The sequence below is a fragment of the Dama dama genome, chromosome 14, assembly GCF_033118175.1.
Source record: "Dama dama isolate Ldn47 chromosome 14, ASM3311817v1, whole genome shotgun sequence".
In the NCBI taxonomy this organism is placed as follows: Eukaryota; Metazoa; Chordata; class Mammalia; order Artiodactyla; family Cervidae; genus Dama; species Dama dama.
Window position 1 is genome coordinate 65855518 of NC_083694.1, and position 17117 is coordinate 65872634.

General features: G+C 44.6%; 1 pseudogene; it reads left to right on the top strand.

The window, feature by feature from the left end:
• The first annotated feature begins 1844 nt into the window (after nucleotides 1–1844).
• LOC133068891 (charged multivesicular body protein 3-like) overlaps nucleotides 1845–17117 on the top strand; it is a 35448-nt pseudogene continuing 20175 nt past the window's right edge.

The window sequence follows — 17117 nt, forward strand, 5'->3', positions numbered from 1 at the left end:
TAATCAGAGTCTGCTCACTGGACCGGGCTTTCTTCCACAATTTTCTCCAGGCTGCCTCTGGGGAACCCAATCTGAAAACCTCCAAGAAGGTGGAAAGGGAGTGAGGTGGGAGTCGGGAGACCTGGTCTCTGTTTTATTTCTTTGGGCCATTCATTAATAATGCATCTCTGAGCCACATATTCCTTATCTGAATATAAGTAACCTGAAATTTCTCTGCCAGCTCGAAGTTTCTTCTTTCTCTTGTTTATTGGCATACTTTTTGTAGAAAAAGATCTGAGCTGTTTTGCAAGTTCTCCCTCCTTTGGAGACTCAGGAAGACACATTGGCTATGCCATTTGCAAGGTCCTCTGTCTTTTCTTTCAGAGTTGACCAACAGGTGTTAATAAGTAGATAGGGCCAAGCAGGCACCTGGCCAGGCACATTGGTGCTTTTGAACTGTGGTGTTGGAGAAGACTCTTGAGAGTCCCTTGAACTGCAAGGAGATCCAATCAGTCCATCCTAAAGGAAGTCAGTCCTGAATATTCACTGGAAGGACTGATGCTGAAGCTGAAGCTCCAATACTTTGGCCACCTGATGCAAAGGAATGACTCATTGGAAAAGACCCTGATGCTGGGAAAGATTGAAGGCAGGAGGAGAAGGGGGTGACAGAGGATGAGATGGATGGCATCACCAACTCAATGGATATGAGTTTGAGCAAGCTCCAGAAGTTAGTGATGGACAGGGAGGCCTGGTGTGCTGTAGTTCATGGGGTTGCAAAGAGTCGCACATGACTGAGTGATGGAACTGAACTAAGGCAGGCACCATTTGGAGTGCCACGATAGAAATCTCCCACTAGAGTTCCATTAGCACCAAACAGATTTTCAACCCCAGCATTTGACTGGGACTATGGCCTGATGATAATTAAACCTGCTGGCTTAGTGATAAAGAATCCACTTGCAATGCTGGAGACCTGAGTTCAATCCCTGGGTCGGGAAGATCCTCTGGAGAAGGAAATGGCAACCCTCTCCAGTATTCTTGTGTGGAGAATCCCATGGACAGAGAAGCCTGGTGGGCTACAGTCCATGGTGTCACAAAGAGTCTGACTCAACGGAATGATTGAGCATGCACAGGCCGATGATGTGGGGATATGAGAAGGTTTCAGGGCGCAGCAGCCCACAGTTGCATTGGTCTTTTCTGCAGTCTCCTCCTCACCTTTCCCCTCAAGTGTCATGAGCATCACTTTCCGTCTCCTTCCTGCAGGGACCTCTGCATTTTCTGCATTTCCATCTTCTCTTTCTCCCTGATTTTTTCTTCCTATCAGTTCCCGTGACTCTGCTGAGGCCACTATTATTATTATTATTTCTTGACTGTGCTGGGTCTTCATGGCTGCATAGGCTTTTCTCTAGCTGTGGCGAGCGGGAGCCCCTCTCTAGGTGCGGTGCGCGGGCCTCTCATTGCGGTGGCTCCACGTGTCGCAGAGCACAGGCTCCAGGGCGCGCGGGCTTCCGTAGTTGCGGCTCCCGGGCTCCAGAGCGCAGGCTCAATAGTTGTGGCTTCCAGGCCTAGTTGTTCCACAGCATGTGGGATCTTCCCGCATCAGGCATCAGACCCAAGTCTCCCGCACTGGCGGGCGGATTCTTTACCACTGAGCCACCAGGGAAGTCTGAGGCCACTTCTCAGAGACATCCCTCATCCCTGGCCGTCAGAGGGAAGGTGGGTGAGCGCCCAGGTCAGAAGAGTGTCATCCCATTGCTGTGACCTGATGCTTGTATTCCTCTCCCTCGCCACCCCTTCCCATTCACATGTTGAAACCTAAGGCCTAACGTGATGGTGTTTGAAGTGAAACCTTTGGGAGGTGATTCGTCATGAGGACAGAGCCCCGTCGAAGGGATTCGTGCCCTTGTCAAGGAGGCTCCAGAGAGACCCTTCTGCCGTGTACGTGCAGAGGACAGCCATGTCTGAATCAGGAGGCCAGCCAGCCGCCAGAACCGGGAGAACTCAATTGCTGTCATCCGTAAGTCACCCCATCTATGGTATTTTTCGTAGCCAGAACCCACTAAGACTGCTATCCTTATGTAAAACAGTTGCATCTGTATGTGTGTGTGTGTGTGTGTGTGAATGTGTGTGTGCGTGTGTGTGAGTGTGTGTGGAGGGTAGCAGTAGTGGATCAGTGGGGGAACCTGAGGGGCAAGTTGAGTGTGATCTTACACTTTTGGCACTTTGCTCCCATAAAGTCTCCTCTGGAGCCTCTGGAAAGAAGGTCATTCAGACTATAGCACCTCAAATGGCAAGGAGCATATTCTCTGAGATGCAGAGGCCTTGCTCTATCAGAGACACATTCTCTGATGTGTCAGAGGTTTAGACAGAAGATACCAGATGCTCTTTAATTAAATTTGTGGAACAAAAGTGGCCTGAAAGGGAAAGCACACTGATCAAAATCTATGTTATGCCTTATATTTTACATGGGACTGCACTAGTTATGCACATATAATTATTTTTTCAAATGGGATTTTTAAAACGCAGTCTACACATCTGTGTTTTGCTTGCTTTTATCACATGGAGAACTGAAGCACAGACTGCTTGGTTGGGGCAGCTGGCAGTGTTCCCCACCCCTTTTTTCCTCTCCAGGGTTGTTAGCGTCCCTCAAGCTTTAGGCTGTGTGTCTTCTGCATGTAGTGGGAGCCAATCTCACCCATCTTTTCCTTTGTATCCCCTTTACTTCTCTTTTTCTCTCAGCAAGCTCATTGAGACAAGAGTTAATGCTTATGGTCTACAAGGAGGCCCCTGCCTTTTTCCTCACAATTAATTCATGACTCCTCCAGCTTCCAATTGCCCTTCAACTCCCATCCGCACTCTGGTGGAACTGCTCTTGCTAAGTTACCGGTCTCAAATCCCCTGACAACTTTTCTGTCACCTGACTTCTATAAGAAAACTCCATCATTTCCTTCTTGACTTCTTCCTCCTTCAGAGTCCAAGCCCCTCTTTCTCCTAGTTTTCCTTAGAGCTCGTGAATCCATTCTTCTCAGCCCATGCTGGTCCTCCCTGAGGGTCTGTCTTATGCCCTCAGCTTTTCTAGGCTATTTGCTCCTCTTGAGCAAAACCATCACACCCAGGGGTTCAGCCCTCACCTGTGTGTTGATAGTATTCAAAGCAATACCTTTAGCCCAAATCTGCCCCTCATGAGCTCTCAACATTCATTTTAGAATGTCTCCATTTAATAGTGACCTTAAATTAAAATTATCATCTTAACTTTTAAACTCTGCTCCTTTTGCTTGGTGAATATCACCATCCAGCCACCCAAGTAAGAAATTGAGATTCATCCTAGACTTGACTTACCTATGTTCAATCAATCAAATCCTCTTAGTACGGCAACCCTTTCTAATCTCTCTACCAACTGTCATCACTGCTGCCTGGGTTTGAGTTCAGGTAGTGCTCACGTATCATCTGGGCAGGTGCCTCCTGGGTTCCCTGCCCTTAGTTTCCCATAAATTATCTACAACTCACCTTCAATCCATCCTCCAGATGATCGTCCCAGAACAGTGTCATTCAATATGGCAGCCACTAGCCTTGTAGAGCAATTTACATTAAAATAAATTAAAGTTAAATAAAATTGAAAAATTTAGCTCCTCAGTTACCCTGCTACGTTTTAGGTGCCAAGCAGTCCGTGTGGCTCATGGTGGCCCATTGAAGAGTGTAGATACAGAGTATTTGCTAATTGCAGAAAGTTCTATTGGATAGTGCTCTTCTGGAACATAATTGCGTCATATCCCCACTTGCTTCCCAAGTGATTTCACACTTATCTCAGATTAAATTCCAAAATCCTTTAGTGTGGCATGTAAGACCTTCCCCTCCAGTCCACTCTCCCTTTCACTGTCCTCTGAGCTTTAAACCTATGCTTCTATCAGATCAGGCCCCAGCCCCTGTCCCCATGCTTTTGGTTATGCTGCTTTCTCCACTTGGAAGGGCTACCTTCCTTTGTCCCTTTAAAACTCCTGTGTATGTTTCAAACTCAATTCAAGCACCATTCACTCGCTAAAGCTTTTCCTTGATTTCTAGGCAGAGTTTAGACTTCCCTTTGTATAACTTTCCCTGGCAGCTTATACTACTATGATACTCCTCATTTGTTTGTTTTTTTTAATCTATTGATTCAGTGTGGAAAGCTGAATAATGCCTCCCACCCCAAGACAATCACATCCTCATCTCCAAAACTGATGAATATCATTACCTTACATGGTAAAAGAAACTTTGCATTTGATTGAATTGTAGCATTGGAGATGGGGAGATTATTATGATTATCCAGAGAGGCTTTATGATATAATCACAAAGGTCTTTATAAGAAGGATGCAGGAGTGTTATAGTCAGAGATCTAGAGAGAAGAAGGATATAGGATGATAGACGCAGAGTTTTGGAGAAGGAAATGGCGACCCACTCCAGTATTCTTGCCTGGAGAATCCCATGCACAGAGGAGGCTGGTGGGCTACAGTCCACAGGGGTCGCACAGAGACTTAGCCGCAGCAGCAAGCAGAGTTTAGAGTGATGTGAAGAGAGAGGAAGGGGCTGCAAGTCCAGGAACGCAGGTGGCCTCTGGGAGCTGGAAGAGACACGGAAACGGGTTCTTCCTTGGAACCCCCAGAAGGAATGCAACCTGTTGACCCATTTTAAGACTTCTGACTTCTAGAGCTAAAATATAATAACCCAGTGTTGTTTCACACCACTAAATTTGTGGTAACTTTTTACAGCTGCAGTAGGAAACTAACACATTTACTTTTTCATCCATACATCTATGCCACATATCATTTGACATACATTTGCTAAGCACCTGCTTTGTGCCAGACCTAGCATTATATACTAAGAATAATGAATGAGACTCAATTGTTGCTGGGTGATATATGATGCAGGTAAGGGAAATGACAGGTGCTCTGAAAAACTTGGTTCATAAAGATAATGAGGGGCCAGACTGTGAAGGGCTCTTCATGTTGCTGTCTAATGTTGGGGCCATGTTCTGTAGATAATGCAGAGCATCATTAGTTCATGATCAGATCTTTGGCTGCCTGAGTGTGGAAGGGGATGGTGCTGGAGGCAGGAAGGTACATCAGGTGACTGCATTTTTCTGGGTGAGAAATTATGAAGACCTGAAGAAGGAGTGTGGGAGGACAGTAAGGAAGTAGAGCTGGTAATGCTGGGGTGATATTTCAGAGGTAGAAACGATGGCATTTTGTGATCAGTTAAATACTGTGCATGAGAGGGCAGAGTCCAAGATGACTCTGCTCCAAGATGACCCCGAGAACGGATGACTCTAAGTCAGTGCCTGGCACACTGTGGATAAGAAACAATTGTCTTGAATTGGATTGTGTGGCAAGAAGACAATGGAGTAGATCATCGCTGGGAGGAAAGGATGATGCCAATGAATCTGAATAGTGGAGGAAAATAAATAGAAGAACAAGTGTGTGTGTGTGTGTGTGTGTGTGTGTGTGTGTGTGTGCTGGGAAAAATGGATGTGAAACCTGTGTCCTATTATCCCATATGATTTTTTACTACTTGATTAAACTTTTGCTAGAACCATGTTCAGAGAGTGAATTTAGAAAACTGTATAACCACCTTTAAGATGCCAGATTTCTCTCAATGCTATGTTGAGCTCTACTGTTTGGATCTGAAACAGTTTTGAGCAGGGGCGGGAGAGCAGGGGGTGTGGGTTGACTTTCAGTGCATTTGCCGTAACATTCCGGAATGAGGGCAGTGCCTCAGTTTTCTCCCTCTCTGTATCCCTCTTTGCTCGTGTCTCCATCTGAGAATGAAATGTTCTCTGGCACTGGATGGAGCTACATATGTGTCCCTTGCCCAAGACCCTCTGCAGTGGCCATGTCGTGGTGATATTTGCTATATTGAAATATACATCTATAACCTCTGCTCCTCCAAGTGACATCCTGTTTCCGTAACACTGTTGGGAGAATATGCACAGTTTTCCAGCAAAGGCCCTGAAGCTGTTTCTCACCAACCTTCCTCTGTGGCAGACTGTCTGAGGCCATGGTATAGCAGAGTGGGGTCCATGGTGGGGGCACAGATCTCTCCTTTTATTTGTGTTTACACGGAACATTGTTCTAGCAGCTATGAACTGTGACTTTGTAGAGGAAAGGGGGAAAGTCTTATGGTCTAATTAGTTTGGGAAATTCTGAGTTAAACAAGTGTGCTTCATTCTGCAAGACCTCTCAGAAGCTTTACTCTACCAATATGTGCTATGAATATCTGAGACAGGGGTAAAGATTTTCCTAAACATAGTTGACTCCAGAGCACTATAAACATTCTGTGGAAAAGTGCTCCCTGCATCAGAGTTTGGAAAGAGTTGTGCGACTGAAGTAGAGTGGCCACGGTGTTTTTAGATGCCTGGCACACTCAGCAGGAGTTTATAAAAAAGACCTCTAGCCATTACCCATCTTCACAAGGTCTTCAGTGAGCATGAAGCACTCAAGATTGACTGGAATTGGACCAATCTCCCTGTTCTGACACGTTTAGTTTGGATTGGAACTCACTTTACAGGTGAGCCAGGATTGAGGTGTGAATTAGAGCCACTTCTGTCATCATTCCACATCTTATCACACTTGGGGTTTCATTTCCTCTCGCTACATACCCCTACAAATGGCTTCTTATGATAAAAAACAATTCATGTTGTTTTCCTTCTTAAAATTTGTTTCAAAAATACTTTGAAAACACTAGATACTTTTCTTTGGATATTGGAGCATAATACAATAGTAACTAGATATTGGGTCGGCCAGAAAGTTTTATTTGGGTTTTTCCATGAGAGATGAAACTTCCTCACCAACCCATTGTTTATGTTCTGCTTCTCTCGTTCCCATGTGAATACAAATGCAAGGTGTTTTTCAGTTTTCAGGAACTTTATTGTTTATAATCCAGGTTGATCCTTAGAGCAACTTGACAAGGAAGAGGTGAAACCCCATTGTCTTATTCTGCTATAACAAAACTGCCCAGACCTGGTGGCTTACAAACAGTGGAAACTTATTTTGCTCAAGATTCTGGAAGCTGGAAGTCCAAGGTCAGTGTGCCAGCATGGTTGGGTTCTGGTGAAGTTTTCTTCCAAGTTGCAGAGGGCTGACTTCTCAGTGTATCCTCATAGGGTGGAAGGAGTGAGGGAACTCTCTGGAGCCTCTTGTATAAGGGCACTAACTCCATTCGTGAATCCTCCACTCTTGTGACCTAATTACCTCCCAGAGCTCCGCCTCCAAATGCCATCACATTGGGCATTAGATTTCAATGTATGATTTTTGCAGGGGATATAAACATTCAGCCTATAACACTGATTTTATAGAAAAGCAAATAACATATATGGATGCCTAGTTTATGAAGGTATTTGGCTAAGTGTTTTACGTGTTTAAGCTCATTTAAAGCTCTTCTCTGAAAGTGAAAGTCGCTCAGTCATGTCCAACTCTTTGCAACCCCATGGCCTATACAGTCCATGGAATTCTCCAGGCCAGAATGCTGGAGTGGGTAGCCTTTCCCTTCTCCAGGGAATCTTCCCAACCCAGAGATCGAACCCAGATCTCCCGCATTGCAGGCGGATTCTTTACCAGCTGAGCCACCAGGGAAGCCCAAGAATACTGGAGTGGGTAGCCTATCCCTTCTCCAGGGGATCTTCCTGACCCAGGAATTGAATCAAGGTCTCCTGCATTACAGATAGATTCTTTACCAACTGAGCTATGAGGGAAGCCCTTAAAGTTTTACATTAGGATATGTAAGGAAGCCCTTAAGGTTTTACATCAGGATATGCTAGCCTCGTGTTAGAAGTGAAGAACTAGAGACTAAGAGTGAATTAACTTGCTTAGTCACATAACTTATAAAAGCAAGCTGTGGTGTTTATAAACTCATGGTCGTTTAACCCCCAAGCCCACTCTCCTTCCATGATGGCACTCTCAACGAGGAAACTGAAAACAAGGTCAACTCAAGATTTGCCCAAGTTCACACGGCAGGTTGGGGAAAGTGCTGGAATTAGGACCTGGTTCACTTGACTTTTAGTCCAAGGGTCTGTCTTCTACGTACTTTTGCCAGGTCACTGGAAGGCGTTTTCAAGAGTAAGTAACGACCCGTGAAGTGTCACTGTCAGCGGCCACAACAACAACTGCCTGAGAGCGGCGGGAAGAGAAGACGAAGCCAGTGGCTGCAGATCTCCACCCCCGCCCCCGTGGCCTCGGTGTGGCTAAGGAGCGCGGATCCCGTGTTTCTCAGAACGCCGCCTTAACTTCGTTCTCTTCCGACACATAGTTAAGGTGCAGTATACTTCAGGAGTTTGGGTTCTCCTTACCTCTTCTTTTCATGACCGAAAAAAAAAAAAAAAAAGTAAGTCCCCTGCCTGTGAATCTTCAAGTTGTGAACTTTCCAGGATGAGAACCTGTCCTCATCAACGTCAGGCATGAGTGAAACTGCAGCTTGCCCTCCATCTCCTATTGCTGATTCTTCTTCAGCTCTACCGTCTCCCACCTCCTCTCTCTCCTCCGGTCAGTAACTCTTCTTGCCCCGTATGCTAGCTGTTATACTGGACTACTGTACTTTTCAAGGTACTGTACTGTAAGGTTAAAAGTTTCCTTTAATTTTTGTGTTTGTTTTTTATGTATTATTCGTGTGAAAAGTGTTATAAACCTATTACAGTCCAGTCCTATATAGCTAATTGCATTAGTTGGGTACCTACGCTAATTTTGTTGGACTTATGAACAAATTAGACTTATGAATGTGCTCTTGGAACAGAGTTTGCTATGTAGAGAATTTACTACAGAGCAAATTTCACCACCTGCCCTTCAGTGGAGCCTACTGTTTTCACTAATCAGATGAACGTGATTCAGTAACATCTCCCAGCGTTCCCCTATGTGAAATCCCGGGGCTGGTGTCATGGGGGCAGCTATGGAGCCACACAGCGCACACTTTCTCAGAGCCTGCAGTCTAAGCAGAGTGTGAGAAGTACTAGTGAAGAGGTACAAACTGTCAGGAAAGCAAGAGGTGAGACCCTTAGGGAGATAAAGAAGGAGTCCTGGACATGTAGCGTGCAATGCTCACCACTGTCTCTCAGAACAATTTCTAGGATATCCTGCTTGTAGTCGCCATGTACTTAGCTCCTCAGAGACATTTACTGGGTAGTTCCTGAAAAGCAATAACTATAGGGCAAATTTTTGTTGCCATTTTCCCAAACCCAAAGTCTTTTTGAAGTTTTCCTTGATACCAGGTTGGGACAAAAAGGTGGTTATGTTTCTGTGTCCTGGGTCTCTCCTGAGAGCTCCTTGACCCACATGAGGCAGGAGTGTGAAGTGAAGGAGAAGAGAGGTCTGGTCTTTATGGAGTTGCTGGGTTCCAGTCCTCCTCTTGGGAGCTGGGAGTAGCTGTGTTCATCTGCTTTCTGTTTCCCAACTGACCCTTCCCTTCTCTTGGATGCAGTGGTGGGCAGAGTCTGAGCTTGGGCCCCCTGCGGGGTTATTGCCAGTGGAAGTGATGTAAGAAATCATTCTGCTTTTTCTTCCCCCCTACTCATCCAGGCTCTGACAGTTGGGCAGAAATAGAGTCGTCCAAAGGCCAAATCAAATGGATGAAGCCAAAGCGAGGAGTTAAGGTAGCAGAATCTATATCCCATGTTTTGAGGGATTATTTCCTTTAGCTATTGAATGAGGATCTCGAGGTCAGGCCTTACTTCTGTGATTAACAAAAACTTTGAGGATAATGAGGGGAATATGGAAATTGGTTTAAGTTTCTCAAAGAAAAAGAGGTATTTTATAAATCCAAGGCAGTTGCATACAGCCTCCTGGGTTCAAAATTCCAGTGGGCTTACATTGGCCAAATTTATGTGTGCCTGTGCCCAATAATTTTCCCTCTTGCCCATTTAGGCTTCCAGATCATTAGGCTGAGAGAAGTAAGGACTTCCCTTGAGGAAATACAGGGCTGTTATTCCACTATTCCCTCCACCCCACCGTTGACTCAGGGAATCTCTGAGAATCTCTGGAAGGGACTTCAAAAGTCACGTAGTCCAGCTGCCAATATATTCCCTTGCTAAGCAGGCAAGTGGGAATAGAAAGTAAAAGTGCAGTTAATTCTCAAGCATTTGGATGTAGATTGTCCACAGACAGAAAGTGAGAGATTTGTGTGTTTGGAGACAGTGCTTGGGGTCTCTTCATATCTGTTCCTTCTCCAAGCTAAACAATCACAGATCATTTCACTGGTCCTTAGAGGACTGCTTTCAAACTTCTAAAATCGCATAAATTGAAGCCATTTTCATCTAACTAGGTTGATGCTGCCTTCATTTCCATTCCAGAAACTTTTGGCTATTCCCCATTCAGAAGGGACTGACTGCATTTGAAATGGGATGACAGAGGAATTACTCTCACTGAGATTACCCTTCAGCTACATCCCAGAACTGAGAGACTCTGCTATCTGCTACTGCCATAATGACTAGCAATCACGGCACAATCACGGAAATGAATTAAATTATTAATTTCAATAGCACCCCATGGTGCATTTATAAATTCCACCATCTGGGGAACATAAATATGGAGGTCCACATTCTAAACTTGGAGGCATGGTGCTCGGTGCCAACGGCTGTATCTTTGAAGGCAGTAAGATTTTTCAAGATACTATATGTGGAGCAGCAAGCTGTGCATTTGAGAGAAGGATCTGTCTCTGGGTCTCTATTAGCTTTACTATTTATTTAAGGATCTCTTCTCCTTTATTTTTTAACCGGTTCATATTGATAGGTGCAATGTATAAAAATCTTGGTTTAGGAAGAGTACACGATGGGAAATAAAGTCAAACTCTTATTTGAACTATTTATTTATTCTCTCTCTTTTCTCTTTATCCCATTTCTTCCTCCTAGAGTCTCTTCTCATACTGACTTGCTTTACTTAAAAATCTCTGGTTAATAAGTTCTTCCTACTGAGATAGCTATTCTTGGGTTTTGAATGGGTTCAAAAATCTCTCTAAAACTTTAAGAGCATTGTTCCTGAAGCAGAGAGGATAGAGGTCCTGAAGGAGTGTGTAACCTACTCTAATCAAAGAGATTTAACTTTCTTTCCTTGCGTGGAACCACTTGGCCAGATGTTGGGGTTCCCTGAGCCTTCTCTGTTTGCCATCTGTCTTGTCCCCAAGGGCTGGTGAGAGAGGGACACTTCTAAAGACCGTATGTAAATGATTTCCATGGAGCCCTACAGGGGCTCCCCTAGGCTACCTTCTTCCCACTGTGGATCACCAATGCAAAGCCAAGCAACAGCCCAGGCCCCTGCCATTGTGTGCCACAATGTCCTAATATCCGAAACAACTAGATTTCTAGCCAATGAGTTCACTTAAGACTCACAAGAAAAATACATAGCTTCCTGCAGGATAAATGCTTTTAAAGCATCCAGGGTATTGTGTAGCTCTTGACTTCCTTGTTCTATGTATCCAGGGCTTTAATGCAATTTGTGTGTTGACTGGCTGATGATGAAGATGACTATTGAGCACTCCTTTTAGAACTTATGCGTATGCATATCTAATCATACAGAGCTTAGTTCTGCAGGTCAGTGTGATTTCTAATTGAGACTGAGGGAAAACTCCAAAGGTCGCCTTGTCCCCTTTGCTGCCACCAACAATTGATGATGCTCACTGACCATCCAATGAAACAGCTTTCATATGTAAGGTTAAATGAAAATATTATGGGAGGGGCTATTTTTAACAACTGTGTTTTAGGTTGATTCCTTTCAATTCTCTGTAAAGCCAAACATCTGGGTAACTTGAGATCTGGTAATCTATAACTTTGGGAAGAGGTGGTTTGTACCTGAATAGAATTTCACTTCTTCATTGTTTTAGATGTCGTTCTCATAACTTAGTCAGATCAGCTTATCATTAGCCATTTGACAAGAGAATAAACAGAGCCTGCAATCATGATAGATTAAATGAAACTTCTGATCTTCATGGCAAAGTCCTTGCCAATAGCTTCTGTTTCTGTCCCTGGATGGTAAACATAGATGTGCATCAAATTTGAGGAGCTGGACCTCTAGGGACTCCCATGTCCTGCGTTTATTAATGACAATGAAGGACCCAAAATCAGTGATTTATGCAATTTAGCCACGGCTATCCCCAACCTCTGTGGGAGTTAGTAGACTGGAATAATTACAGACTAAATAGTGATGATAAGGAGGAAATGTACTGTAGTTGGAGTTAGTGGGCTGAGAAAACAAATGTTTCCGGTCTCAGGAGAATCTGCTTGCTGTTATAAAGGAGAAAAGTAGAAGCAAAGAGACCTTGTCCTGATCTGTACGAGTTCAGGAGCTGGGAAAGACCACATAAAGTTATCATAAAAAACAAGAGGTGATAAACACAAAAGACCCTTTAGCATCCTGCTCCCTGCTCACCCTGCCACCCAGCAGCGGGAAGACAAACAGTCGACACACTGGTTTTGAAGTGAAAATCTGGAATAGTCACTGTTTTGTCCTCAGAGCCAATGCTGGTAATACTGGTGGAACCAGTGTAACTTTGCCTGTATTTGCTTCTGACTCAAACACCAGAGAAAACTCACACAAAGAAGTGAGAAACTCCCTATTCTGAGTTGAGGAGTTCCGTGTGAGCCTGTCACAGCATCCGTTCTGGGTAATCACAAGGCTTCTTTTCTCTTTGGGTATCAGAATAGCTCACCCTATGCCACCAGCCACTCTACATTAATGACTGAATCCCTCTGAGGCCCAGGTCAAGTAGCCTGCCCAAGGCCATGACGAGGACCCAGGTAGACCACAAGCTCAGCAAGCATGGCCTCCTGCCAGAAACAATGCCTCTCCCCTACAGTCTCCTTGAATCTCACTCCCTGGATAGACGCACTGTCTGACACTGCCCTGCAGTGAACAAAGGGAAAGAAAAAAAAAAAAAACCCAGCATTTCTTTCTAAGATGAAAGCATATGGTACCATCAAGGGGGGTGGGTGGGAAGAAAGATGCCTGGGAAGATTCAAAAGTATGTTAGTTATACCTCAAGGGCAAATAGTATAAGAGAGAAGAAGATGTTTTCTTATTTGTTGGGCAATATCACAATAGCCCTTCACCCCAGCAAGGGAGAATGCCTGCCTGAGTGAGGACCAGCTCTAAACTGACTCAGCACTTCTGTTCAAGTTTCATCACTTAGCCAGGTGACACTCTTTCAGGTGAATTTTTCCTTAGAGTAAGATCTGATGGCCAATTTAATTGGCCATGGAAAAGAGAAACAATACAGTTCTATAGAGAATTATGTAAGGAAATCTAAGTAAAATCCAGAGAATTCACACATTGATCCATTCATGCATAAGTCAGCAGCATCAAAACAAGATCTTTCTAGGACTCATCTGGCTTCCCATACCCTCCCTTCTTCCATTCAGATGCTTGTCGAGTTTTTCATGAGGGAAACCTAATGAGGAGCTCTGGAAGAGGCTGCTTTTTGCTGGAGGTTCTCTCTGGCTGCCGCAGACCCCACCCAGCTGCCCTCAGACTCAGGGAGCAAGATCCCCTCCCTGCACACCTGTATAACCCATTCATGAACCTGTGAGGAAGCCCTGATCTTCTTTTCCCAAGTGTGCTCGTGGGAGGTTCTCTGAAAGGAGAGGGACCCAGGTGTACTCTGACTTCTGAATATCTGACTGCAAGCCTGTCTCTAATGCTCCTTTAGGGCTGTCTTCACAGCTCCCAAGAAATTAATCACAAGAGTCTTCTACTCTAGGGAAATTCAGTTACATGCGGATTCCTCAGGGACTTGCCTGACATTATTGGCTATTACTGGGTATCACTGAACATTGCTGGGAATCACTGGATAATCTACATGATTATCAGGTGAGTAGGTCAGGCCCACCCACGTTGAAGACCATCTCTGGTCCAAAGCAGGGAATCCCTCCTTCTCTCTGGGAACTATGACTTCTAGCCCCATGAAACCTAAAGTTGTGCAGATGAAGAATTAAGATTTCTCAAATGGGCCACTGGGAGTGATGGTGAGCAGGGCCACTCCACCTTCCACTTCTTGGTCCCCAACAACAACATATGATGGTTGTTGAAGAGATATGTCTTATCCTGGAGGATGGTACTTGATTCTTGCAGGTTTCATCTCTAAGCTAGCACTTTCACTGTGCCCTCAAAAAACCATTTCATTGCTTGATGAGGTCTATAGATTCTGTGTGTGATGATATTTAATAGAACCAATATATCCTTTGGTTGTGTGCCCACTGCCATATCTCCTTTTCTATAAAGTGGGTCCCAAAGTCAGAGGTAACATTCAGTGGATTTTAAGTAGATAAAAAGTGAAATATTAAGTGAATGTTGGTAGATTAAACATCTGTAGTCAACTGGTCAAAGTCTTGCAAATAGGATATGTGTTGATTTCAGTCAAGAATTGCCACATCCAGGTTGAAAGGGATCCCCTTTGATCAATTTACCACCAAGTGGCTGGTTGGTCTCCTTGAGGGATGGGTTCAGCCCTGGTCTTTTTGTGTCAGATTAGACATTTGGCAGTGGCAATAACTAAGTTGGCTTTGATGAGTAGGAACCCAAGTATGCCCTCTATTTCTGTCACAGTGGCTATTTTATTCATGAGCCCATCACACCAGGATTAGAGTGGCTAATGACAGAGGCTGGCTGATATCAATTGGCTCAGTTATTATGAGTAGTTGGTTGTTTGGTTGTCTATTTATTCCATGGTGTTTACTCTCTTACGGGCATTAATATGAAAAGATTTTCGTGTTTTACACCCAGTCTTAATAGATCCATCAACATGCTCCTTTCTCAGATTTTTTTTTTTTTTTTTTGTCTCTGATATTGCAAACATCTTGGTGTTATGTCCCTGTCCAGCCAAGCCATTCACTATTACTCAGGAGTCTAGAAAATTCTTACCTTGGCTGACTTCTCTTTCCATACACAGTTTATGATCAGATATACCACCTAAAGCTTTGCCCGTTAGTAGGATTTCCCCTCATTGCTGCAGGCCACCACTTCATGTGACTGCAGTTCATTAGGAGTCCATTTTCAACTTGTACCCCACACCAAGCCATCCATAAACCAAGTTTGGCTCTTTCCTGCCTTCATAAGGGGCCTCCCATCTGGTCAGAGATGTTAGCTAAGGTCAAGTACAACAGTGGTGGATGACACCACGGGCTTCTGCAGTTTTCACCTTCTGGCCCTGCCCATGCCTGATCCTGGATGTCCTATTTCTATCTTGCAACTGATGGCTTTGTGCCTGACCAATCTTGTGATTTGCTGGGTCTAGTAAACCCTCCATAACGGGGAGCTCTGGCTGCATGATCACTTAGTGCCATGATCAGATGATCCATCTCTATCGGGTCCAGCAGCATGCAAGGAGTCCTCTTTTGAACTGTGTTTAGTTCTCTGCCATGAAAGGCATGTCCTTGCTCCAAAAGCTTAGAGTTCTGTATATTATGATTCTCCTGTGGGGTTGCTGTACATTCTGCACAACATCCTTTTTGTGCATATGATCCTCTGGGTCAACTAGATTAAGTGGCAGGCTGCTCGTACCACACTCTGAACCTGCTGCATGGACCTTCCTTCTGAGCCCACTCACAGCTGCAGCCTTCCTTGTCACTTGTGTATTCTCAAGTCAGGAATGTGCTCTCTCCCCCAAACCCAAAGACTCCTATCACGCGTGGTGCCTTCTTCTTGGTTCTGAGAGGTATGAGATGTAGTATCTCCAGGGGCTGGGATGTCCTGGAATGCCCATGATTGTTTGTCATTGACAGAAGGTTCTATATTCCATCCTCTTGAGATCTCTCTCACTAGCTAGTTTTTCTCTCTCTCCTCCCCCTCCTTTAGCTAGTATTCTCATCCTTGCTCTCTGTCTCTACCTATCAGTAAGTTGATCTTTCTTCCCACAAAGTCTCCAATGTCCTTGCTATTCAGGTGGATGCTCATCCAAGTGGATGAACAAGGCAGTGTGGACATAGTGAACATATATGTTCTGTAGACTGTTCAGAAGGTCCTGGTCTTTTCAGACTCTATTGAGAGGGTGGGAAGTATGCATCACTTGAGGCAAGACTATAAATGTATATTGCTGTCAGTTCTATTTGAATTCTTTTAATTCTCCTTGTTGATAGAAACAGAAACGAGTTAATTCATTATTAGGTCAATGCCCTTATACTATGCACCCAAACCTGTGTTTTCACCCAGAAGAGCTAACTAAGATCATTAACCAAGGTGTTAATATGCTCTAGAAAGATATCACTTCTAGTGTAATGGTTCCAACTGGGGCTATGACTTGGTGGAGTTTTGAGGATCACCCAACCCGATCCCTCTGTTTTTTGTAGAAGTCACACTGGAGAATTAAGTGAGGGTGTGATAGAGACCCCCCCACCTTGTGTATGCTTTAGGTTTTAGGGGTGGCTTTATTCTTTGTCATTCCCATAGAAAACCGTATCATCTTTCATTCACTGTCTTGGTCAGGGGCCTTCCCCACTGCAATAGCTCCTACTCTAGTCCAAGGAGCACCTATATGGGGATTCTTCCAACTGGCCAAGTGTGTCCCTTCCAATTATACAATCAGCAATCAAGGAAATGACCACAGGGTGGATCCATTGGCCCAGCAGACCTACTATGAGCCAAGCCTGGCTGGTGCTCCATTTATTACCTGGCCTCCATATGCTCCCATTCTAACAGGGGCCATGATGACCCCAATGTATCAATGTCACCACTTTCGGCCCCCAAGTATTAATATCACCACAAACTTTCTGTCCAGCAGTCCTTAAATATCTGGATATTCCCTTTCTCTAGTGTGTGGGTACTTGAATCATGATGGTAGTTACCTTTATATACCTGGGGGAATAATTATTGTCAACCTCTGCCATGGCGTTTTGGGGTCCTTCTCATAGGTTCTGGCCTCTCCTTCAGGCAGTGGGCTCAGATCTAGAAACTGGGCAAGGAGTCATACTTCTATTGAGGCAACTGTGCTAAATCTCTTGATTGTTCATCCTTGATTCCCTTGTCTAGAAACTCAGCAGTGCCCTGCTGGCAGCTCGCACAGTGTGGGAAGCCTGGGAACTCTGTGCTCTACTAGCCAGCTCACAGCTCTCTGTCCTGGTTGCCTTGCTGACCTGCATGCTCATTATTATTAGACCCTCCTCTCTCCTAATCGTTACATATGACCCCCTGACTTTTGATTCACTA